Source organism: Protopterus annectens, chromosome 12.part0 (assembly GCF_019279795.1).
Source record: "Protopterus annectens isolate FY-2018-M chromosome 12.part0, PAN1.0, whole genome shotgun sequence".
NCBI lineage: Eukaryota > Metazoa > Chordata > Ceratodontiformes > Protopteridae > Protopterus > Protopterus annectens.
This window is the reverse complement of record NC_056746.1, coordinates 904,482,559-904,508,484: the sequence shown is the minus strand read 5'-3', so window position 1 is coordinate 904,508,484 and position 25,926 is coordinate 904,482,559.

The window sequence follows — 25,926 nt, the reverse complement described above, 5'->3', positions numbered from 1 at the left end:
TAAAAACTTAAACCGTTAAGCTGATAAAAAAAGAGATACAAGAACATTTAAATTTACAAGCTCTACATGTACCACATTTAAAAGTACCACAGCAAGTGGATTTCAGTGAAAAGTCATTTTTAACATTTCTGTAACAGAGTTGTCTCCTCAGGGAAAGATTATTTCTAAAACTGAACTCCGGTTCCTGGTCAATAACTTTCTTGACATCAGGGTCTGATAAAACTATGGGCCAATACTTCTTAATAATTTCATAGACCTGCCCAATGTTACTTGAATAAGTAAAAACAGGTCTGTTCTTAACATGGCAACTCTATTGTCTCTGTGTCTAATTCCACTTTCTTAGAGAAAAAAGGTTGTCCTACAGTTGCTCTGCTATTATGTACCCCCTTAATACATAGGTCAACCTCTGTGGATGTGTAATCCCTTCTTATAAAATCCTCTCTGAGTCTTAAAAAAGCCAGATTTAAATCAGCATCATCAGTGTGAAGCTTCATACTTCTCAGGAACTGCCCTTTCATAACATTACATGATACATGCCTGTAATGCATACTATTTATTTATTTAACATTTGTTTACCATTTATTTAACATTTGTTTACCAGGAAAGTCTGACTTGGAACAAGCCACGTTTCAGCAGAGGTCCAGGGAGAAATGCTCCAAATTCATAGCTTTGTGACATGGGAGGAAACTGGAGCTCCCAGAGGAAACCCACATGAATGTGGGAGGATATGCAGACTCCACACAGAAGGCACCCCTACTAAGAATCAAACTGGAGAACCTCTTGCTGTGAAGTGGCAATGCTAACTGCTCCACTGCTGCACCATCTATACCAGTCTTGTGAAGAGGAGTGTTCTTCCTGCCTTTCCTATAAAGACTAGTACCAAGTAGTTTAAGTTCATCCTTGTTAATACTCACATCTAGAAAGTTAATGCAATTGACAGATGACTGGGCACTAAATTTCAAGAAGGTAGTAGTAGTATGGAAGTATTTAATGAATTCTGTATTTCCCCAAATAAAAAAAAAAGATGTCATCAACAAAACATCTGTAAAAAATATATAGACCCAAAGAAGGGGATATCAACAAAAACCTTTTCATATTCCCATAGTGTCAACATTAAGTAGGCATAAGTGTTGGCACATGCAGTGCTCATTGCAACACCTGTATTTTGTATGTAAAATTTATTATCAAATGTTAATGCATTATTCTCCAAGACTAATTCAAGTAGTGTACACATAACTTCAATCTTATTGACATGAAATGCTGACTTATGAACTAGGAAAGTATGAATACTGTCTATGCCAAATTCATTAGGGATCACAGTAAATAAAGATGCTACATCAAGAGTAACTAGCAAAAAATGTGATTCCCATGAAAATCAATTGACCATGTATACAAATCCTAAAAAAAAAGGACTTAGTATCTCTCAGACTTTTAGGTATGGTATCCAAAAGTGCCTCTAAGTTATTTTCAATACAAATTGATAATGGATCAGTAACCCAGCCTTTACTAAAAAGGATGGGTCTCATCAGAAGTCTCGCAAGCTCCTTATGGATCTTAGGCAGTCCATATAAAACATGTATAGCAGGATGTTCAACCTCTGAAAAATCATATAACCTTGAGTCTGAGACCAGTCATTAGAAGGTCATAAAAAATGTACTCTATCAATAAGCACTTATATATTGAATCTCATTACATTCACATATGTTAAATCATCAGAAAGCATGCTAATCATCTGTTCAATATAGAAATATATATCCATGATCACAATCCCATCTCCATTGTCAGCTGGTCAAATTTCCAAATGTGGAACCTCACATAACTCTTTAAGAGCTAGAGCATTTGTAGCTGACAAATTACAAACATAAGATTTATGCCCACAATTTAAACTCTTGTGGATCTCATCATCACATAAAGAAGCAAGGGACTTTACACTTGAGTTTGTGGTCAGAGGAACAAAAGCATTAGGCTGTTTTAAATTAGTTTCACTAGTAGTTTGTTCTGAATAAAAAAGTAATAGTGATAAATTTCATGAAAATATTCTAAGATCAACCAATACATCAGTTAAGGTGGATCTTTGAGAAGGTATGAAAGAAAGACCTTTGTTAAGTAATGCTAACTGCTGATCTGTTAAAACAAAAAAAAATATATAAAAAAAAAAAAAAAACCTGTCTATTTCTTACTCTTTGTCCATATTGAATCTCTGGTGCTCTGATAGCACATACGCCCCCTGTAGGCTCTGATTCTTGACCGCCCTTTCCTTTGATTGTTGTCTATCAGTAAAGGGGCTTACAGGGCAAAATCTGTAGAAAGAGCATCAATGGCTGCTGTATCAATGCTAGGGTCTGCATTCTGTTTTCTTGATTCTTTCACGGTAATTAAGGGTTAATTAGAACAGCCTGCAGTACTCTTTTCATTACAGGTATGAACTGTAAGAGGGGTAGGTACCACAGATCCTTCAGTCACTGAAACAGTTGTAACATCAACAGAACTATTGCTGATAGGCAGTAACACCTTATTGTCATGTGGCCATGAAAATACATAGCCCTTGGCAAAGTCATTAAGGTCCCACTGCAGTTTCTTCATTTTAGTAGCATTTCATATCCAACGATATTGTCAAACATATCATCCACTTTTACTCTGCAGATAACAGAAGTGTGTTTAGCAAATAAGTCTTTCTGTGCTCTATCAATTTCTGCAGCTAGCTGTTTATCAAGTGGAAGAAAATCATTCATCAGTTTCAAATAATTCAAACTAAGCTGCAAATTCAGCTTTCCACTGTTCAAGCATCTCAGGATGTGTAGTCCCAAAAGTGGGCATTTTAAGAACCCTACCCCACTTGGATAGCCTTATATCTTCAGGCAGACTCAAAGTGCAGTCTTTGCCATTGCCAGCGTTTATATTTATAAAACTTGTTTCCTAGGTCCTTAAAACTTTAAAAAAAAAATCAGTATTTACTTCAAGTGTGGCAGTAGCTTCACTGGCTAAAGTTTCAGTAGCAGATGTATTCAACAAAGGATTTGAGTCCAAAAATAAAGTTTATGCAGCCTGTCAGTGTTTCTTGCTGGAATATAATCCAGCTCAGTGCTCAACCCCTCAGCCATGTCTTATAGGCCAAAAGACAAAGGAAGTAATACAGCATGAAGAAATGGCACACAAGCAAAAGTTGCAGTCACACAAACCAAACTTGTAGAGAAACAAAGGATGACTACAAGCAACCAGGGTTAAGGAACCACCAGTTATGGTTACAGTTCAGTTTAACTTTTTATTTTGACTATTTTGCACATTGTGGAAGCTCTGATCTTGTTTATATGGCTATCTGCACTGCCTGTGATGCATGCTATATAGGAAAGATGAACCATACCCTTAGGGACAGGATTTTAAAAGCATGTTTATGATATTCAAAGGAATAGAGACACCAATGGTTTGGCAAGACATGTCAGAGCAAGAGGTATTGAACATTCATTTAAGTTTTTTGTTTTATAGCTAGTTGTCTTAATAATAGGGGCAGTGATATTAGAAATGTAACTGAGCAAGAGGAACAGAAGTGAATTCTGAAGCTTAAATCTTACTGTGAACCAGGCTTAAATGATAACATGAGTGTTAAGCCTTTTCTTAGAAGTTGCCCACTGAAGCACTGAGTGGGTGTTACTCTTTGGAGGCTTTGCTTTTTTAAGCTAACTTATTGGTTGAATTTTATTATTCTGTGTTAGATGACATCATTGCTAATTAAGTCTTTTCTGGTGTGTAATTGGTTGCATTGATTATTTGAACTCTTTGTTTTAATATGATTTTATGGTCTGAAGAAGGAATCTGGTTCTGAAAGTGCTAACCTTGTTTTTTAAACAGAGTTTTTATTAAACTGCTGGATCCTTAACCATGGTTGTTAGGAGTGATCCTTTGTTTCTCTATAAATATCAGAATAAATAATAGCTATGACCAGAAGCATCCAGGAATTCAAGGTGACCTGGGGGGCATCAAACAGGTAGAAACATACTCTAATCTCCAAAGAACACACTGATTGTCCAGCCACAATGTAAAGTAATGAAAAACATTTAATAATAAGTAAAATGATTACAAGAATGTAGATTAATAACGTTCAATAAGCACCAGAATTCAATCACCAGAAATACAAAATTAAACTGTAGAAGTCCATCATCTTAGAAAAACTCTATCTAAATAACTAAACTTTCTTAATCTAACTAGAGAACACTGTCCTCGCTCTAATCTAAAACATGACAGCAAGGCAAATGCATGCTTACAGTTTTTGATGAGTCCTATTTCCTGGGTATGCACTGCACAGCACTGTAACTGACTGCAATTCTTCACTAACTGCTGCTCTTAACTAACTGCTCAGCATAACAACTGTCTTATTTTAAAAATAACATGCAGCTGTTTAAAAATTTATTTTTTCTGTCAACAAGCTGTTCAAATAATCACATAGCAACCAGGAACATTCTAATGACATCACCTACTGTTCAGCTGATTCTCTACATAGTTTATATTTTAGAATCTCCCTCACAACCATGTGCAATTAGAAATGCATCAAACACTGACAGATTCTTTAAACATTTTTTATAAGCTGGGAGATGCTCAACATTTCAACAGCTTATTTATATTTTCACAATTAGACATGCTGGCATACAATACAAGTTAATTTGAGAATATACACAAATCTCCTGCCAAACACGCAAACAGAGATGACAGTGTTTTTGTTTTCTTCACATTTCTCCCCCTTATGACTCAAGCATGATTTTCAAGTGACCCTTGAAAACTGATACTTGAGAAAAATGGATCTATCTGGGAATATTAACCCACTGCTCTCCTGGACATTCCATCCACATTGGCATATTAACCCCAATGTGATGTTGTATGGTCAAATCATATGTTTGCAATCCTAGCCTCTACCTCAGTAACTTGGCATTTTGCTTACTGAACTTATTAAGCCATGTTAAAGTGTTATGATCTGTGAGTACAGTGAACTTTCTCCCATAAAGATAGGGCTGCTGCTTTTGCGTTGGCCACACTATGGCTAAACACTCTTTCTCCACTGATGCATAACATTCTTCTCCAAGCTGGAGTCTATGTCTCAGATATAAAACTGGGTGCTCTTCTCCTTCTGGAGAAACTTGGCTAAGTACAGCCCCTTCCCAATAATTTGAAGCATCTGCCCCTACAATAAATACTTTATTGTAATCTGGCCTGGCTAACAAAGGAGGTCCTCCCAAAATCTTCTTATGTTTTTGGAATGCCTGTTCACAATCTGTAGTTTACACTATCTTGTCTAGTTTTTTCTTCCTAGTTAGGCCAGTAGGGGGTACAGCTATAGTACTGTAATTGGGCACAAATTTCCTATAGCATTCTGCTGTCCCCAAAATGCCCACTTGTTTCTTAGTAACAGAAACTGATCATGCTTGAATAGCTTCCACTTAAGTAAGTGACCTCTGACATACTCATTTGACACTTACTAGGGTTTAATGGTTAATCCTGCCCTACTAAATCTGTCCAAGACATCCCTAACATGTTGGAGATGTTCCTGCCAGTAATGGCTATAAATAGCAATGTCATCCAAGTATGCTAGAGCATATTCCTCTGCTCCTACCAAGAGATGGTCTACCAGCCTGTGAAAAGTTGCTGGGGCATTTTTCATTCCAAAAGGCATCCTAGTAAATTCATACAATCCATGAGGGATTACAAAAGATGACCTTTTTCTAGCAGCAGAAGTCAAGGGTTCCTGCCAGAATCTCTTAGTCAGATCAATAGTTGTCAGATACCTAGCCCCACACTGCTGTTCTAGGGCTTTGTCTGTTCTCGGCATGGTATATGCATCTGACTCTGTGCAACTATTTAATTTCTGGTAGTCTACACAGAATCTCACACTACCATCCTTCTTTGGTACTAGAATTACTGGAGAATCCCAAGGACTGTTAGACTCTTGACTTACCCCCAGTTATAGGATTTACTTATTTCTTCTTTCAGAGCCTGCTTCACTATCTCAGGTACGCTATAAGGAACTTGCTTAATAGGTTTTTGTGGTTCTGTGTCCACATGATGCTGCACCAAGTCAGTACACTCAGGTTTCTCCTTGAACATATCCCCAAATTCCTACAATACCGTTTTTATCTCCCTGACTTGATTAGGAGTTAACTGCTGTGATATGGCACTCTCTTCCAGAAAGATGTCAATCCTAGCCTCACCCAAAAGATCGGTTACCATATCCCCTTTCAGACTCTTCCTGTCATCCACTATGAATGCTTAATACTAGGCCCACCCTGTCGTAATAAGGTTTCATCATATTCACATGGTACAGTTTGTGCTCTTATCTCCTACCTACCAAATTTACCATGTAGGCCACATCAATGATTTCCCTCACCACCTCAAAGGGTCCTTCCCAAGCTGCTTGTAACTTGTTATGTCTAACAGGAGCAAGTACCATCACCTTCTGTCTCTCAGCATACTCTCAGGCTTAAGCATTCTTGTCATACCATACCTTCTTTTGTTGTTGAACCACTGCTAGGTTCTCTTGAGCTAAACTCATGAGCTTCTTGATTCTTGTCCAAAAGATGAGAACATGAGCCAAAACAGACCCTATGTGAGATTCACTCTCACCTTCCCACTTGTCTCAAATTAAATTTAAAGGCCCCTTCACCCTATGCCCATATAACAACTCAAAGTGTGAAAAACCTGTAGATTTCTGCAGTTCTTCCCTTTACACAAATAACAGATGGGGCAAATACTTGTCCCACTCCCTTTTAAACTGGTCTCCAAATGCCTGTAGCATAGTCTTTAATGTAGAGTTTGACCTCTCCACAAGACCATTAGTCTGGGGATGGCAGGGGGTGGTCATTAGATATTTCACTCCAAAACACTTCCACAGACAAGTCAACAGGTCTGGCATGAAGTTGGTACCTCAGTCAGTCAGTATTTCCTATGGAAAACCTACTCTGCTGAAGATTTTAGCAAAGCATTTGACATCTTCTCTGCATCAATAGATGACAAAGTCACCACCTCAGGATATCTGGTAGCATAGTCTACAACCACCAAGATGTATTTCTTTCTTGTAGAACTTGGAGTACTCAGGCATCCTACAATATCCAGGGCCACTCTCTGAAAAGACTCTTTGATAACAGGCAAAGGCATTAACATAGCCTTAGCCTTTCTTCCTGCTTTACCAACCTTTTGGCACTGTTCACAAGTCCTACAATACCCTACCACTTCCCTTGCAATCCCAGGCCAATAGAAATTTTGCATAATACATCTCTTATTATGTCTTATGCCCATATGACCCGAGAAAGGAATCTCATGTGCTATGGTTAAGATTGCAGATGGCAAGCTCTAGGCACTACCAACTGCTGTATTACTTCACCTTCTAGCCCACTTCCAGGAGTCCACTCCCTATACAACAAACCTTTGTTCCAGTACACAGACCCCCATCTTCAATGAGCCTCAGGTGCCTCCTTAGCCATCTCCTTCAAGCTTTGTAATGTAGGATCTGTAAGTTGAGCCTATCTCAGCACCATTTTCCTGACCTTCCCCAACTCTCCTTCTGCAGGAAGCCTAGTCACTTCCAATAGATGCACCTTGCTGTCACTCTGGGTACCACCACTCACCTCCATCTTCACAGTCACAGTGTCCAAGGGAACAACAGTACCCACAAACAGCTGTGGCTCACATTCAGACTTACTGCTATCAGATAACACCTTCTATGAAGCAGCCACCACACCAGTCCCAGCTTCAGGTATGATATCTTTCTGGGTTTCTCCCAGACTACCAGACCTACATGCCTTTCTTTAAGCCTGACTGTGTGTCACTGCATGTACACAAGGTACTGCATCATCAACGTTATTCTCTATCAGGACAGCCTCATGAATATCCTCAAACACACCTGCTTGCTTGCTTCCTCTTCCACCCTTTCAGTCAAGATGAACCCTAGCCAAAGGTATTTGGAATAGGGTTACCTCCCAACACTGTGACTGGAGTGGATTGCCCAAGCAAGTACTGCTCTTCTCGAATCACTGTGGGCCTCACAATGGTTATATCAGAAGCTGTGTCTCTCGTAGCAGTTACCTGTTTACTATCTGCTAAGATAGGCTATAAATTTTGGTAATAATCTGGCATCCCAGTTGTTTCTAAACAACTTACCACTGGCAGTTGTCATCCACACTTAATGGCTCCCTCACCTTCTGTTTCTTAGCTTGCCTCAATGGACATTTGGCTGTTATGTGTCCCCTCTGGTTACACTTGAAACATCTAATCCCTAACCATGCACTTGGATTAGTAGTTCCCCCCATTACTAGTGTACACTGTTAGAGTGGTGTAGCCTACCCCCCATGGGTTCCCTTATATCCATGTGAAGCACTGAGTATCCATTTCTTAAGCAGTGGTGCTCTGCTTACCAAGTAGAGATCCCCTTTTCTCCCCAACTCCTCTGCAGATTAACATTTATGGTCTGCTAACCAGACTCTCGTGTCATTGGACAAAGTACTGAGGGCTGGTTCCCTCATCAAAAGGTCTGCCATTCCCTCAGAAGTGGTGACCTGACACCCACTCACCTATATGTGATATGTAAGTCAGCAATATAATCGCATACACTTTCATCTGCCTTGTGTCTATGTTCACAAAACTTTTTTCTATATACCTCAGGTGCAAGTTTGAAACAGTCAAGCAAGCAACATTTTACTTTGTCACAATTCAAACAATCTACATCATTTAACTTTGGTACAGCCTGAACAGCTTTACTATGGAGTAAGGGAGTCAAGAGCCAAACCCAGACCTCACGGTCAACATCATGTTGTCTACATACCGTCTCAAAAATATGAACAAAACTATCAAAGTCATCTCCATCCCTGTAATGAGGAAAACGTTTACTGACCTTTAAAGCTTCTGAAGTCTGGTTATTCCCTTCTCCATTACCTCCATGACCCCCAAAGTGTTTGAAGCTCCATGTCATGCTGGCACTGTCTCTCATTGCCCTCAGCTTCTAAACACCTCAGTCTCTCTGCTGATTCCAATTCAAGACATTTGGTTTCCATTTCATGTTGACACTATTTCTCCTCAGTCTCCAGTTCACATCAGTGCTGCTTCTCCCTTTCCTCAACATCCAGTCATTGGGCTTCCAGGTGCAGTTTCTCTAACTCCAGATGGATACTCAGATCCTCTGAAGAAAAGGTGGACTGTCCTGTCCCAGCAGGCTGCACATCACCAACACTGAATTGAATATCCTTCAAATGGCTGGTCTGAGCTGTGGCTGTAACCAAGGCTGAAATTATTGCTTCCTTGGCCAGGACAGCATGCACCAGTCCTCTGGCTTCACACTCCTTAGCCAACTGGATCTTTGTCAGCTTGCTAAAATCTTTTGCAGACATCCTTGCCTGCTATCCCTGACTATCTAACTAATAAATAAATAAAAATGTGGTGGACTGAAATTCTGAATATTTACCTTGTGGCTGTCAAGAGTGCACACCTTAATGACAAGTACCCACAGGCTACTGAAATCCAATTAAAAATTCCACTAAGCTACCAACAATTAAATGTGATGTCTGGTTAATATCTTACCAGACTGCCAACAATAATGTGATGTCCTCCACTTAAAACCCGAGTCAGTAATTAAGGAGACTCAGTCCTCACCACTGACACCAGTGTGGGAGTATCACAGAAAACACCAGAGCACAGAGCACACAAGAGTAAAATTCCACAATTTCTCTTGAGAGCACAACAGGAACATGCTCTATTTTCCTGGGAGTGGACTATATACCTCGGTCCACTCAAAATGTAATCCCTTTTCATAGACTTCAGAGCAATGTGTTCTAGTTTAAGACCTCTGACTCACTCACACTCAAAATAATTTTAAATCTCACCCACTCAAACACTTATGGGAAGCCTAACACAGATTTCTAGCTGTGTACCACTCCCAACAGAAATGGTAATATGCCATCAGAGTCATACAGGTCTACATGCCCTTTAAAGGGTGATCAGTTATTAAAAATTAAATATCAAAATAAATGATAGCTATGACCAGAAGCAACCAAGCATTTGAGGTGACCTGGGAAGTATCAACCAGGTATAAACACTCTCTATTCTCTAAATAACACACTGATTGTCTAGCCACAAAGTACAGTAATGAAAAACATTTAGTAACAAGTAAAATGATTAAAGAATGTAAATCGATAACTTTCAATAACACCAGAATTCAATCACCAGAAATATAAAAATTAAACTCTAAGATGGAAGTCCATCATCTTAGAAATACCCTATCTAAATAACTGAACTTTCCCAGTCTAACTAGAGAATACTGTCCCTGAACTAATCTAAAACATAACAGCAAGACAAAGGCATGCATACAGATTTTGGTGAGTCCTTTTTCCTGGGTATGCACTGCACAGCACTGTAACTGACATCAACTCTTCACTAACTTCTTCTCTTAACTAACTGCTCAACATAACAGTCTGAACTGTCTTATTTTAAAAATAACAGTCAGCTGTTTAAAAACTATATTTTTGTCTGTCAATCAGCTGTCTAAATAATCACCTAGCAACCTTGAACTTTCTAATGATATCACCTACTGTTCAGCTGATTCTCTACAGAGAGTTTGTATTTTAGAATCTCCCTCACAAACATGTGCAATTAGAAATGTATCAAAACAGTGACAGATTCTTTCAACATTTTGTATAATCAGGGAGATACTCAACATTTCAAAAACTTGTTTACATTTTCACAATTAGACATGCTAGCATTCAATACAAGTTAATCTGAGAATATACACAAATCTCCTGCCAGACATTCTAACACAGATGACAGTGTTTTCATTTTCTTCACACTCCTCCTTATCTCATTCTATTACTCTATCTATGTTGGTAGCAGAATAGTCTATTTCTCACCTCCATATATTATTGGGCCTAATTCAAATGCTTGAAGTTGCAGAATATCGAACCACACATCATCGAGGACGAGATGAACATCGAACATGAAAGTAGACTAAAAAAGATAAAAACTCTTCTTGTAAGTTTTTACAGGGGGCAAGCCTCCCTGTACCCCCACACCCCCTACTACTTAAATATGAGCTCGCACTACAGTGAAGAGAATGGTAAATTTCCTGTTCCATGCCTTTCTATTCACTGTAGTACGATCTTAGAGCTGGTATATTTTAGTAGCAGGGGGTGTGGGGGGCTCAGGGGGGCTCCCCCCTGCAAAAACATAAAATTAGAAGTTTCACGTTTTTTTCTTTTTTGAGTTCGATATTCCAGAACTTCAATCCTCTGGTCTTCGATGATCAGAGGTTCAATGTTCTGCAATGTCGATACTCTGAAGGGGATCAATATTATTAGAAATATTGTCAATATTTTGCAAACAATATATTATATACTTGACATAGGCTGTCCACTTCTGTAAAATGTCTTGCTACTTGCAGTTTGTATTGTATTTTTGAACATAGTTTATCCTAGTGATATTCTGAAAATGTTCTCAATCAGTTTTTGTTTTATCTGTTTTGGGAATTTTCTCTTCTTGTATACAATTTACTTTCAGCTATTTTAAAATGTGTTTTATGTGTGGTTTCTGGAGCTTTTCTCCCCTTGCATATAATTGCTCATCAACTACTTTCTAAATGTTTTTGAATGTGTTGTGGAGCTTTTCTGCCTAGGCCTCTGCTGAAAATGGCCCATTAGCTCATTTGGACTTTCTTGGTTACCAAAGGACAAATAAAATAAATAAATAAATTTATGATAAAGTAACTAGGTGTGTTTGCTGGGAGAAAAAAAGAGCAGGTATAAAAAGAAGTGAAGTTAAACATTTATAAAAAGACAAATAGTCCACATGCAGGTCAAGAAAACGGCCACAAAACTTCCTCTGGCACCAAGTACTTCAAGAAACACGATATCTTTATAATCCAAAAGGTAGTTTATTTGCTAGCAAAAGTAAGCGCTTTCACCCACAGGCTTTGTCAAACTCCAATGCTTCCATTAAAATACAATTGCCTTATATACTAGTGAGTTCAAGCTAATTGATTCAATCAAACAATAAAACCAGGTGTGACAGTTTGTTACATTACTGACAATGCAAGAAGTTAAAAGGTATATAAGCCTAAAAAACATACAAATATCGGCATATACCAAATACATAAATCAAAAACTATATAAAACCATATACAAAGTGTATAAAAGGACATATATAAAAAGCATATAAAAAACTTCATAAAAATATATTTTGATAATATAATTAATTATCAAGATCTAAATAATATTTTTTTACGTAATAGTGGTTTCACTTGTACCTTGTCATTTAAGCCAGGAATTTTATCAGCTCTGAGTCTAACTATCCAACGGAGTTCACATTCTTGGAGGTAGGCATCCACATCACCCCCCCCCCTCATGCTTGGGACTATATGCTGTAGTACACTAAAAGTAAAATGATGCTCTGCTCCAATTTTTCTAACATGCTTGGCAAGTGCATTATGATCAGAGCCAATTCGTATATTGTATATATGTTCTCTTATACGCTCCCTCAGCTGTCTACACGTTTTCCCTATGTAGAAAGCTGTACAGCTAGCACAGTGAGCAATGTATACCACATTTGAACTAGTGCAACATGTACGAGTTTTGAATGTGTACTCAAGGTTGGTTAAAGGATGTAGAAAATACATACTTACATCTACATATTTACATTGGTTGCACTGTTGACAGGGTAAAGTATTATATTGATTACTCCCTGTAGCTAAGGATTTAACTGTGGATCGATTGCAAAGTTTGCTTCTTAGATTCTGTTTGTTTTTATAAGTAAAGTTAGGATTAAATCCTACTATACTATACAGTTCATCGTCCAAGCTCAAAACTTCCCAATGTTTCCTGACAATATCCCTAATCATGGCTACATCACTAGTAAAATATATAGGGAGCCTAACAACTCCAGTTTTAACCGCTGAAATGGCATGATCAATCCCTTTCCAGTCAGAAAAATATGGTTTTGCTACGTCGTGTCTAAGTAATTCTACTTTTTTCATGTTTCTGTCTATCTCATGGAGGTTATAATGTCTCTCTATGAGTCTATTTTTGAGGGCAAATATTTCATGAGAATAACCTGCATGACATGGATTGAGCCTAGAGGCTCTCATAAATTGTCCCTTCATTATATTCTCAAATACAAATCTAGGGTGCATACTCTGTCAGTGCAAAAGCGTATTTCTAAAACATGATTTCCTATGAACCGATGTATTTAATAATCCACTCGGTAATCTATTAATATTAATATCTAAAAATGACAAGCTCAATGTGGAGTAATTCAAAGTAAATTTAAGAAATCCTGTAAGATCATTTAAATTGCTAGCAAATGACAACAAAGATGCCTCATCTCCTTTCCAAATAAGGAAGAGGTCATCTACAAAACGTCTGTAATGACCAACATTGTCCTTGAAAGTAGCAAGAGGAAAAAGGGAGTCCACCTCCCAATCAGCCATAACTATGTTGGCGTAGCTATTGGCACATGATGTGCCCATAGCTACGCCATCTCATTGTATATATGTTTTTTCATCAAAAATAAACACATTATTTTCAAGTACAATTTCCAAAAACAAAGAAGGGATATCTATGGTGTCAATGTCAAACTCTGAATTATTCTTCATATAACGCTGAAATCTTAACATACCTTCATTGTTAGGAATTACAGTGAACAAGCTCACTACATCTAGTGTTACAAGAATATATGGCTCATGCTGTTCCAATGACTTAGTATATTCATAAAGATCTAGCAAAAACTGCTTGCTGTCTTTCAGTGTATACTCATTTGCTTCAACTAGTGGTCTCAAAAAGGATTCTAACAAAATTGAGAACGACTCAGTGAGCCACCCTCGTCCGGCAAGTATGGGTCACATAGGTGGTTCTATTAAGGACTTGTGTATCTTTGGAAGACCCTGAATTATAGGTAACAAAGGGTTACATACTTTCAAATATTTTAAAAGGTTTTCAGAAATGATACGACTCTGGTACAAATCATCCAATGTATCATATATTTGAAATACCTTTGCACCTATTTCTTCCAAGTTAATAACCTTATAAAATTCCTCATTACTTAGCATGAGTATCATACTATTTATATAGTTTTTAGTATCTAAAATCACAACTGGTCTGCCCTTATCAGCCGGTCTGATTGTTATATCATGGTCACCTTTAAGATCATTCAAGGCTTTTCTTTGTAAATAACTAAGATTAAATCTCTTTCTACTGGAACCATTCTGCTTTTTCTCAGTATACTACTTATAAATATCATTCTTCACCATTTTCCAGAATGTATCCAGTAAAGGATGTAATAACGGCATGTATAAACTGTTGGGATGAAATTTATCTAATCTGTCCTCCATTGTACTATCACTCTGACCTCCAAAGTCTAATTTTAACTGTACTTTCCTAACAAACATTTTAATGTCCAATATTGACTCAGTGATATCACTGTGACATGTGGGAATAAAACTAAGTCCCTTGTTTAATACTTCCTCTTCATAGACACTCAATATCTTGTCTGATAAGTTGACTACTAAGGACTCCCCACTCTCTCCCACATTTTCTATAGTGTGGGCCCAAAATGTTCCCCTCCCAATCCCTTCCATTTGTTCCTGCCTCTGCTCTGAGACCTCCGTCTCCCTAAATGCGAGGTATTGGCTATGGGGAAAGGGGCAGACACAGTGGGTCTAGTGTCTGTTACAGGAAACACAGTTGTATCAGTTTGAGTTTTCTTCCTAACCACTTGTTCGTTACAAGTAATAGTAGTTACAGTATTATTATCCTTGACAGTATAATTAGAACCTTCAGTTGGTATATCACATGTTGTTACCATCTTCTCAGAATTACAGTCAGAATTGTTATTACTAATTACACATACATTCCTTATATCAATATTAGAATCCTCATTTGCAATGCTAATAGGTTCAGCATTGTCACCTACAGCAGTAATTGCTGTTGGATTGTCATATACAGTCACGTTAAGTCCATTCCTTGTATTTTGTCCATTCGATTGTCCATCATTAAAACACGGCCAAGTGAAAACATGGCCGACACGGAAATCTTTAATGTCTCTCATTAACTTGTTTCTTTTCTGTTCAAGTAACCGCTTTTCAAATAACTGCACATTGTCCAATAATCTATCTAAGCCTGATAGAGCTTTAGAGTTATTATATTTCGTTAGAAACCTACTATATTGTTCATTCACATTTTTACGTAAAGACTCTTCTTCACATGAATGAAATTCATTCAAAAGTTTCATATAGTTATAGCTTAACTCTAAATTAAGCTGCTGCCACTTGAGTAACAGCTCCGGAAAAGCATTACCTGAAGTAGGCATCTTGAGAACGCGTAAACCACGTGGGACAAAGCGTTTCTCAATGCAGGCTTCAAAATATTGCCGCTGCAATTGTAACTTCTTCAATTTAGCGAAGTCTAGTTCCAACCTGTTCAGGTCTGTTCCCATCTCTGCTACATCATTAGTATTATCCTCTCGAAAATCTGGCTCATAACACAAAAGCAAGTTCTCCGTTGCTGCCAAGCAGTTCTGAAAGCGAATGGACTTCTGGGTCGCCAATTCTGGTTCCACCATTCTATAAGGTAGTTCTACATTGACGTCAATGTCACTTGCAGCCATCTCCCTCAAATGGTGTACAAAAGTTAAATAAAATACCAAAATACACAGAACCAAAAGAGGGATTAACTTTCCTGCATCCAACGTAACTGATAATAATAAATAAATAGTCCACATGCAGGTCAAGAAAACGGCCACAAAACTTCTTCTGGCACCAAGTACTTCAAGAAACATGATATCTTTATAATCCAAAAGGTAGTTTATTTGCTAGCAAAAGTAAGCGCTTTCACCCACAGGCTTTGTCAAACTCCAATGCTTCCATTAAAATACAATTGCCTTATATACTAGTGAGTTCAAGCTAATTGATTCAATCAAACAATAAAACCAGGTGTGACACTTCATAGGTTCATAGGTTCATAGGTTCATACTAGGCTATCTGCCCGAGGGCATTTACAAGCCTAGCCCATAGTTTTGTGGCTTACGCCACCCCTTTAGTATGGGGAACTATAACCATTATTTTGCTGTGCCTCTGTCGAGCCATGACACTGAGGTAATCCCTGGGGTATATCTGCGATCTCCCATCCATTGGTCAAGATTTCTCTTGAACAAGGCCAGCGAGGTGCTCTGCCTCACATATACCGGGATTTTATTCCACAGCATAGGGAGTCTTTGGGTGATGAATCTATCCCTCCAGCACGTCCTATTAATAGCCGTGTCGAGGTTTAAGTCTCCCGCCCTTGTGGCTCTGACGGATCTAGATTTTTTGAGGTGAAGCATATTCATCAAATCTGGGTTTGACATGGCCTTGTATGTTAGGCAAAGGTTACCTCTGAGCAAGCGGTAAGCGACTGAATAGAGCTGGAGTTCTTTCAGTCGGGCAGCATAGGACAGATGTTTGAGACCCTTTATCCTTTTGGTGAGGAACTTTTGTGGCCTCTCCAGCTGCTGCAAGTGTCGGGTCAGATACATTCCGAATGGGGCATTGTACTCAATCATTGGTCTGATGAGTGATGAGTATAGGGAGACTATGACCTCCCTTGATCTAGATGAGAATCACTTCATGATAAGGTGGGCAATGTAGAAGGGTCTTCCTAACTACTTTAGCTACATGGGTGTCGAATGACAGACTACTATCAACCTGGGTCCCCAGGTCCCTGATAACTTCTTCTGTGCTCAGTGGATTGCCACCTATTTGGTAGCTAGGGGTAACCTTGTTTTTCCCGAAGGGTATGACTATGCATTTTTTGGCATTTAACTTTAGGCCATGGCTCTGGCACCAGTTATCCGTTTCTGTGAGACCCTTCTGAAGGATATCTGTGTCAGATGTGTTTTCTACTATGGCGCCCAGTTTGCAGTCATCTGCAAACTTTGTCAGCCATAACCCTCCTGTGTTTGCTTGTACTTTGGAAAAGTAGATGCCAAACAAGAGTGGGCCCAGGACTGAGCCCTGTGGTACACCACTTGTGACAGGCTTTGAGTCTGACATGGCGCCAGCAACTCTGACCCTGTGGGTTCTGTCACTCAGCCAGTTTGCAACCCATCTTGTGATGTATGGGTTAACATTTAAGCTGATGAGTTTTTCAATGATACCCGAGTGGGGTATTGTATCAAGGCCTTCGCCAGATCGAGGTAGGCTGTATGGACTGCCTTTCCCTCATCAATGGCTTTGGTGACTGTTTCAAAAAGTCAACCAAGTTTAGAAGGCATGATCTGCCTTTGACAAAGCCAAACTGGGATGGATCCAAAGTCTGCAAATTCCCTATGTCTTTATTTATGAGGTCCATTATGATCCTCTCCATGGCTTTGCAGATAAGGCTTGTCAAGCTAATGGGCCGGTAATTTCCAGGGTCGGTGGAGGCACCGCCTTTGTGAAGTGGGACCACAGTTGCAGTGCGCCACTCCTGGAATGCGTATCCAGAGGTAAGACTATGATTAAACAGCTGTCCTAGCTGTGGGTTTAATTCTCGTTGAGTTCGTGGAGCACACAGCCGGGGACACCATCAGGTCCCATGGATGCTGTGTTTTTGCTTTGGAGAGAGCAGTTCTCACTTGGGCGTTGGAGATGTTTGGGGGCTGCAATCGCTTGGTATAGATATCTCTCCTTTGGGGAGGGGAGAGAAGTTTGCACTGAACCTGTCAGCCAGTATGTTGGCAATGTCTGTAGGATCAGTAATCTTCACATCATTTTGAACTAGTTCTGAGCATATCTGGGAGTTTCCTCCCAGGTTTCTAACATAGCTAAAGAAGGCCTTATGATTGTCTTTTGAGTCTTTAGCTATTTTTCTCTCAAAATTTGCTTTGGATGATTTTATGAGAGCTCTTAGTTTTTTACTTATAGTGATCAAGGGTGTCTTACCTTTTAAGGATTTTGCTCTATCTTGTAGTAGCTTCCTCCTTTTGTTGTAGAGTTTGTTTATGGCTGGGGTCCACCAGACTGGACGCTTGCCTTTGGTGCAAAGAGTCTTTGTTTTGCTTGGGATTGCCTTATCCATGCAGTCCTGCAGGTGCTGGTAGAAGGCATTTGTAAGTGATTCAGCGGCTTGAGTACTGTTTTCCGCCAGCTCGGAGGCCTTAAAGGAGACCACACTAGTCTTTAGAAGTGTGAAGTCGGCTTTCGAGAAGTTCTTTACTGTGGTCTTTTTTATTTCAGGTGGGGTGGGATGAGGACCTCCAGCGAGATTAGTTTGTGATCTGATCTCACCAGTGAGGGGTATACTTCTGGTGTTGAACATTGTGCTCCCATGTTCGTGATGATGAGATCAAGTATGTTTTCTCCTCTTGTGGGGATGGTGACTAGTTGTTCCATGGCATTTGAGTTTATGAATTCCAGGAACTTTTGGGCTAGGGTGTTTGGGCTTGAGTAGTGTTCCCAGTCTATATTAGGGTAATTGAAGTCACCTAGTATGATGGTGTTTGGTGATACATTTATCCCTCTAGTGTTTTCAGGAAGGCCATGTGAGGTTCCTGAGTTTGTGAGGGTGGCCTGTAACATGCTACAATTTGCAGAGCAGTCTTGCCTATGGTTAATTGCACCTGGATGGTCTCCGATGCATCGTGCGTTGCCACCAGTCTTGAGGTGTGGGTGTCCTTGATGAATATGGATACCCCCCCTATCCTGGTAATGTCCGGCTTTTTGTGCCCGGACGCGTGATAAGAGGTAAAACCTGATAGTGCTGGGGTGCTCTCAGGAGCCTTGAACCAGGTTTCTGTCACTGCACAAACATCGATGTTCTCCATACTGAGAAGGGCCTCGAGTGCGTGCATTTTGAGATTTAGACTTCTGGCATTGAGCAGCATTACCCTTAGTTTTTTTCCTTTTTTGTGTTCTAGGGTGGTAGGTTTAGAATTTGAGCCTTGCCTAAAAAGGCACTATGGAGGTGGCAAGAGCCTTTGCCAATATCCGCAATCCCAGGGGTGACAGGTGCAAGCCGTCCCTTGTGAAGCAGCGTGGCTTGTCCAGCATGTCATCCCAGGCAGACAGACATTGGATCCCCTTTGAATGACACCAGAGTTTAAGCCAATTGTTAAAGCTGATCATCTTATCTCTGTATTGTGGCATCATTCTTGGTGAAGGTAGGATACTGCTCAAGGTCAGGGTCATACCTGCCTGGGCTACATAATCAGAGAGCTCCTCAATGTCTCTTTTCATGTAGTCCAAGGAGGTACGTCTCAGGTCGTTTACACCAGCGTGGACAATGACTGAGTCGTATTTGTACCTGCTGTTGAGAGACCTGAGTGCTAGCGTTATGTGGCGGATTCTAGCGCCCGACAGGCAGCTTACTGTGACCTTCTCCTTACTCAGTCTGGTGAGCGGGACGTCAGTGTGTCTGACTATGGAGTCACCAATGACTAGTGTGTCTGGCATTGTGTTTGGCCTTAAGGGCTGTGACTGTTTGACACTCTGACTGTGAGGTCTATGTGTTGCAGGTGTTGTTTTCTGAGGTGGTGGTTGTTTGGGTGTCTGCTTTGGTGGCCTCTGCTGTTTTGGTAGATTTTGATCAGAGCCGCGAGTATGTCTTTGTGTGTTTATGTGTATGATTTGAGGTTGTGATGGTACTATGTGAGACTGGGTCTATAGTGTGTGTGGTAACCTTCTCCTCCTGACTGGTCTTGCCAGTCCTATGTTGAGAGAGCTCAGCCTCCAGTTTGGCCGTATAGTTGCATCTCTCGCATGTATTTGTGTTTTGTGGGAGGAGGAGAGGGTTGTCTGTGTACATGAGGCAATTGTAACATTGCCTCAATATTCCCAGGTTCACCAGCTGAGCAGGAGAGGACACTAGCAACTGATCCCTCGACATGCTAGAAGGACTAGACAAAAAAACTTTAAAAGAGCTTCCGGGGACGTGGGTGACCGAGAAATGGGGGTTTGCCTGGTTGGGGTGCTATCTATAAGAGTGCCGTATCAAGGTAATAAATACTGTAGGAGCAAGTGCTAGGTTTAACAGATAGAGAAAAGTCTACTTGGAGTCAAGTAGAGATGATCCTTTTAGGTATTAGAGAAAGTGCTAGTAACAGGGATGCTTAAAGGTAAGATTGAAAAGAATGCACTCTGCAGTGTGCACTAGAGAAGTTAGATATGAAAGTAGGTAACTTGAGTTTTACCTGTTTAAAAAGTTAAGGTTTAGTGGAGAGTTACTATTTTTAAAACAGCAAGATGGACTGAAAGGGGTGGTTACTTTTGTATTTTGGTACTATGAAATACTGTAGGATGGCCAATAAATTTAAATAATTGAAGGGGTGGGATTTCAAAAGTGATGGTTTTGTGATTACTCACATAAGCCAGTGAAAGTAGAGAGAAATGAGATATATGGTCAGATTAACATAAGAGGCGGGCAACTAGAAAGACAGTGGTATTTAACAAGACAACTTAAATGGGTGGGAGAGCAGGAAAAATTCTGCCTGACTCAGAACAGAGAGAGCTGTGGTCTCTTTTGAAGTTTTAATATGCTGTTAAAACAGAATGCAAGCAAAACACAAGGTAAAGAAAACAAACTACAGTATTCAAAATATAGAAAGGCAATACAGAAATACAAAAAAATAACTTTGTTACATTACTGACAATGCAAGAAGGTAAAAGGTATATAAGCCTAAAAAACATACAAATATCAGCATATACCAAATACATAAATCAAAAACTATATCAACCATATACAAAGTGTATAAAAGGACATATATAAAAAGCATATAAAAAACTTCATAAAAATATATTTTGATAATATAATTAATTAGCAAGATCTAAATAATCTTTTTTTATGTAATAGTGGTTTCACTTGTACCTTGTCATTTAAGCCAGGAATTTTATCAGCTCTGAGTCTAACTATCCAACGGAGTTCACATTCTTGGAGGTAGGCATCCACATCATCCCCCCTCATGCTTGGGACTATATGCTGTAGTACACTAAAAGTAAAATGATGCTCTGCTCCCATTTTTCTAATATGCTTGGCAAGTGCATTATGATCAGAGCCAATTCGTATATTGTATATATGTTCTCTTATATGCTCCCTCAGCTGTCTACACGTTTTCCCTATGTAGAAAGCTGTACAGCTAGCACAGTGAGCAATGTATACCACATTTGAACTAGTGCAACATGTACGAGTTTTGAATGTGTACTCAATGTTGGTTAAAGGATGTAGAAAATACATACTTACATCTACATATTTACATTGGTTGCACTGTTGACAGGGTAAAGTATTATATTGATTACTCCCTGTAGCTAAGGATTTAACTGTGGATCGATTGCAAAGTTTGCTTCTTAGATTCTGTTTGTTTTTATAAGTAAAGTTAGGATTAAATCCTACTATACTATACAGTTCATCAACCAAGCTCAAAACTTCCCAATGTTTCCTGACAATATCCCTAATCATGGCTACATCACTAGTAAAATATATAGGGAGCCTAACAACTTCAGTTTTAACCGCTGAAATGGCATGATCAATCCCTTTCCAGTCAGAAAAATATGGTTTTGCTACATCGTGTCTAAGTAATTCTACTTTTTTCATGTTTCTGTCTATCTCATGGAGGTTATAATGTCTCTCTATGAGTCTATTTTTGAGGGCAAATATTTCATGAGAATAACCTGCATGACATGGATTGAGCCTAGAGGCTCTCATAAATTGTCCCTTCATTATATTCTCAAATACAAATCTAGGGTGCATACTCTGTCGGTGCAAAAGCGTATTTCTAAAACATGACTTCCTATGAACCGATGTATTTAATAATCCACTCAGTAATCTGTTAATATTAATATCTAAAAATGACAAGCTCAATGTGGAGTAATTCAAAGTAAATTTAAGAAATCCTGTAAGATCATTTAAATTGCTAGCAAATGAAAACAAAGATGCCTCATCTCCTTTCCAAATAAGGAAGAGGTCATCTACAAAACATCTGTAATGACCAACATTGTCCTTGAAAGTGGCAAGAGGAAAAAGGGAGTCCACCTCCCAATCAGCCATAACGATGTTGGCGTAGCTATTGGCACATGATGTTCCCATAGCTATGCCATCTCGTTGTATATATGTTTTTTCATCAAAAATAAACACATTATTTTCAAGTACAATTTCCAAAAACAAAGAAAGGATATCTATGGTGTCATTGTCAAACTCTGAATTATTCTTCAGATAACGCTGAAATCTTAACATACCTTCATTGTTAGGAACTACAGTGAACAAGCTCACTACATCTAGTGTTACAAGAATATATGGCTCATGCTGTTCCAATGACTTAGTATATTCATAAAGATCTAGCAAAAACTGCTTGCTGTCTTTCAGTGTATACTCATTTGCTTCAACTAGTGGTCTCAAAAAGGATTCTAACAAAATTGAGAACGGCTCAGTGAGCCACCCTCGTCCGGCAACTATGGGTCGCATAGGTGTTTCTATTAAGGACTTGTGTATCTTTGGAAGACCCTGAATTATAGGTAACAAAGGGTTACATACTTTCAAATATTTTAAAAGGTTTTCAGAAATGATACGACTCTGGTACAAATCATCCAATGTATCATATACTTGAAATACCTTTGCACCTATTTCTTCCAAGTTAATAACCTTATAAAATTCCTCATTACTTAGCATGAGTATCATACCATTTATATACTTTTTAGTATCTAAAATCACAACTGGTCCGCCCTTATCAGCCGGTCTGATTGTTATATCATGGTCACCTTTAAGATCATTCAAGGCTTTTCTTTGTAAATAACTAAGATTAAATCTCTTTCTACTGGAACTATTCTGCTTTTTCTCAGTATAGTACTTATAAAGATCATTCTCCACCATTTTCGAGAATGTATCCAGTAAAGGATGTAATAACGGCATGTATAAACTGTTGGGACGAAATTTATCTAATCTGTCCTCCATTCTACTATCACTCTGACCTCCAAAGTCTAATTTTAACTGTACTTTCCTAACAAACATTTTAATGTCCAATATTGACTCAGTGATATCACTGTCACATGTGGGAATAAAACTAAGTCCCTTGTTTAATACTTCCTCTTCATAGACACTCAATATCTTGTCTGATAAGTTGACTACTAAGGACCCCCCACTCTCTCCCACATTTTCTTCAGTGTGGGCCCAAAATGTTCCCCTCCCGATCCCTTCCGTTTGTTCCTGCCTCTGCTCTGAGACCTCCGTCTCCCTAAATGCGAGGTATTGGCTATGGGGAAAGGGGTAGACACAGTGGGTCTAGTGTCTGTTACAGGAAACACAGTTGTATCAGTTTGAGTTTTCTTCCTAACCACTTGTTCGTTACAAGTAATAGTAGTTACAGTATTATTATCCTTGACAGTATAATTAGAACCTTCAGTTGGTATATCACATGTTGTTACCATCTTCTCAGAATTACAGTCAGAATTGTTATTACTAATTACACATACATTCCTTATATCAATATTAGAATCCTCATTTGCAATGCTAATAGGTTCAGCATTGTCACCTACAGCAGTAATTGCTGTTGGATTGTCATATACAGTCACGTTAAGTCCATTCCTTGTATTTTGTCCATTCGATTGTCCATCATTAAAACGCGGCCAAGTGAAAACATGGCCGACACGGAAATCTTTAATGTCTCTCATTAACTTGTTTCTTTTCTGCTCAAGTAACCGCTTTTCAAATAACTGCACATTGTCCAATAATCTATCTAAGCCTGATAGAGCTTTAGAGTTATTATATTTCGTTAGAAACTTACTATATTGTTCATTCACATTTTTACGTAAAGACTCTTCTTCACATGAATGAAATTCATTCAAAAGTTTCATATAGTTATAGCTTAACTCTAAATTAAGCTGCTGCCACTTGAGTAACAGCTCCGGAAAAGCATTACCTGAAGAAGGCATCTTGAGAACGCGTAAACCACGTGGGACAACGCGTTTCTCAATGCAGGCTTCAAAATATTGCCGCTGCAATTGTAACTTCATCAATTTAACGAAGTCTAGTTCCAACCTGTTCAGGTCTGTTCCCATCTCTGCTACATCATTAGCATTATCCTCTCGAAAATCTGGCTCATAACACAAAAGCAAGTTCTCCGTTGCTGCCAAGCAGTTCTGAAAGCGAATGGACTTCCGGGTCGCCAATTCTGGTTCCGCCATTCTATAAGGTAGTTCTACATTGACGTCAATCTCACTTGCAGCCGTCTCCCTCAAATGGTGTACAAAAGTTACATAAAATACCAAAATACACAGAACCAAAAGAGGGATTAACTTTCCTGCATCCAACGTAACTGATAATAATAAATAAATAGTCCACATGCAGGTCAAGAAAACGGCCACAAAACTTCCTCTGGCACCAAGTACTTCAAGAAACACGATATCTTTATAATCCAAAAGGTAGTTTATTTGCTAGAAAAAGTAAGCGCTTTCACCCACAGGCTTTGTCAAACTCCAATGCTTCCATTAAAATACAACTGCCTTATATACTAGTGAGTTCAAGCTAATTGATTCAATCAAACAATAAAACCAGGTGTGACAGTTTGTTACATTACTGACAATGCAAGAAGTTAAAAGGTATATAAGCCTAAAAAACATACAAATATCGGCATATACCAAATACATAAATCAAAAACTATATAAAACCATATACAAAGTGTATAAAAGGACATATATAAAAAGCATATAAAAAACTTCATAAAATATATTTTGATAATATAATTAATTATCAAGATCTAAATAATCTTTTTTTACGTAATAGTGGTTTCACTTGTACCTTGTCATTTAAGCCAGGAATTTTATCAGCTCTGAGTCTAACTATCCAACGGAGTTCACATTCTTGGAGGTAGGCAAGGTAGGCATCCACATCACCCCCCCCCCTCATGCTTGGGACTATATGCTGTAGTACACTAAAAGTAAAATGATGCTCTGCTCCCATTTTTCTAACATGCTTGGCAAGTGCATTATGATCAGAGCCAATTCGTATATTGTATATATGTTCTCTTATATGCTCCCTCAGCTGTCTACACGTTTTCCCTATGTAGAAAGCTGTACAGCTAGAACAGCGAGCAATGTATACCACATTTGAACTAGTGCAACATGTACGAGTTTTGAATGTGTACTCAAGGTTGGTTAAAGGATGTAGAAAATACATACTTACATCTACATATTTACATTGGTTGCACTGTTGACAGGGTAAAGTATTATATTGATTACTCCCTGTAGCTAAGGATTTAACTGTGGATCGATTGCAAAGTTTGCTTCTTAGATTCTGTTTGTTTTTATAAGTAAAGTTAGGATTAAATCTTACTATACTATACAGTTCATCGTCCAAGCTCAAAACTTCCCAATGTTTCCTGACAATATCCCTAATCATGGCTACATCACTAGTAAAATATATAGGGAGCCTAACAACTTCAGTTTTAACCACTGAAATGGCATGATCAATCCCTTTCCGGTCAGAAAAATATGGTTTTGCTACGTCGTGTCTAAGTAATTCTACTTTTTTCATGTTTCTGTCTATCTCATGGAGGTTATAATGTCTCTCTATGAGTCTATTTTTGAGGGCAAATATTTCATGAGAATAACCTGCATGACATGGATTGAGCCTAGAGGCTCTCATAAATTGTCCCTTCATTATATTCTCAAATACAAATCTAGGGTGCATACTCTGTCGGTGCAAAAGCGTATTTCTAAAACATGACTTCCTATGAACCGATGTATTTAATAATCCACTCGGTAATCTATTAATATTAATATCTAAAAATGACAAGCTCAATGTGGAGTAATTCAAAGTAAATTTAAGAAATCCTGTAAGATCATTTAAATTGCTAGCAAATGACAACAAAGATCCCTCATCTCCTTTCCAAATAAGGAAGAGGTCATCTACAAAACGTCTGTAATAACCAACATTGTCCTTGAAAGTAGCAAGAGGAAAAAGGGAGTCCACCTCC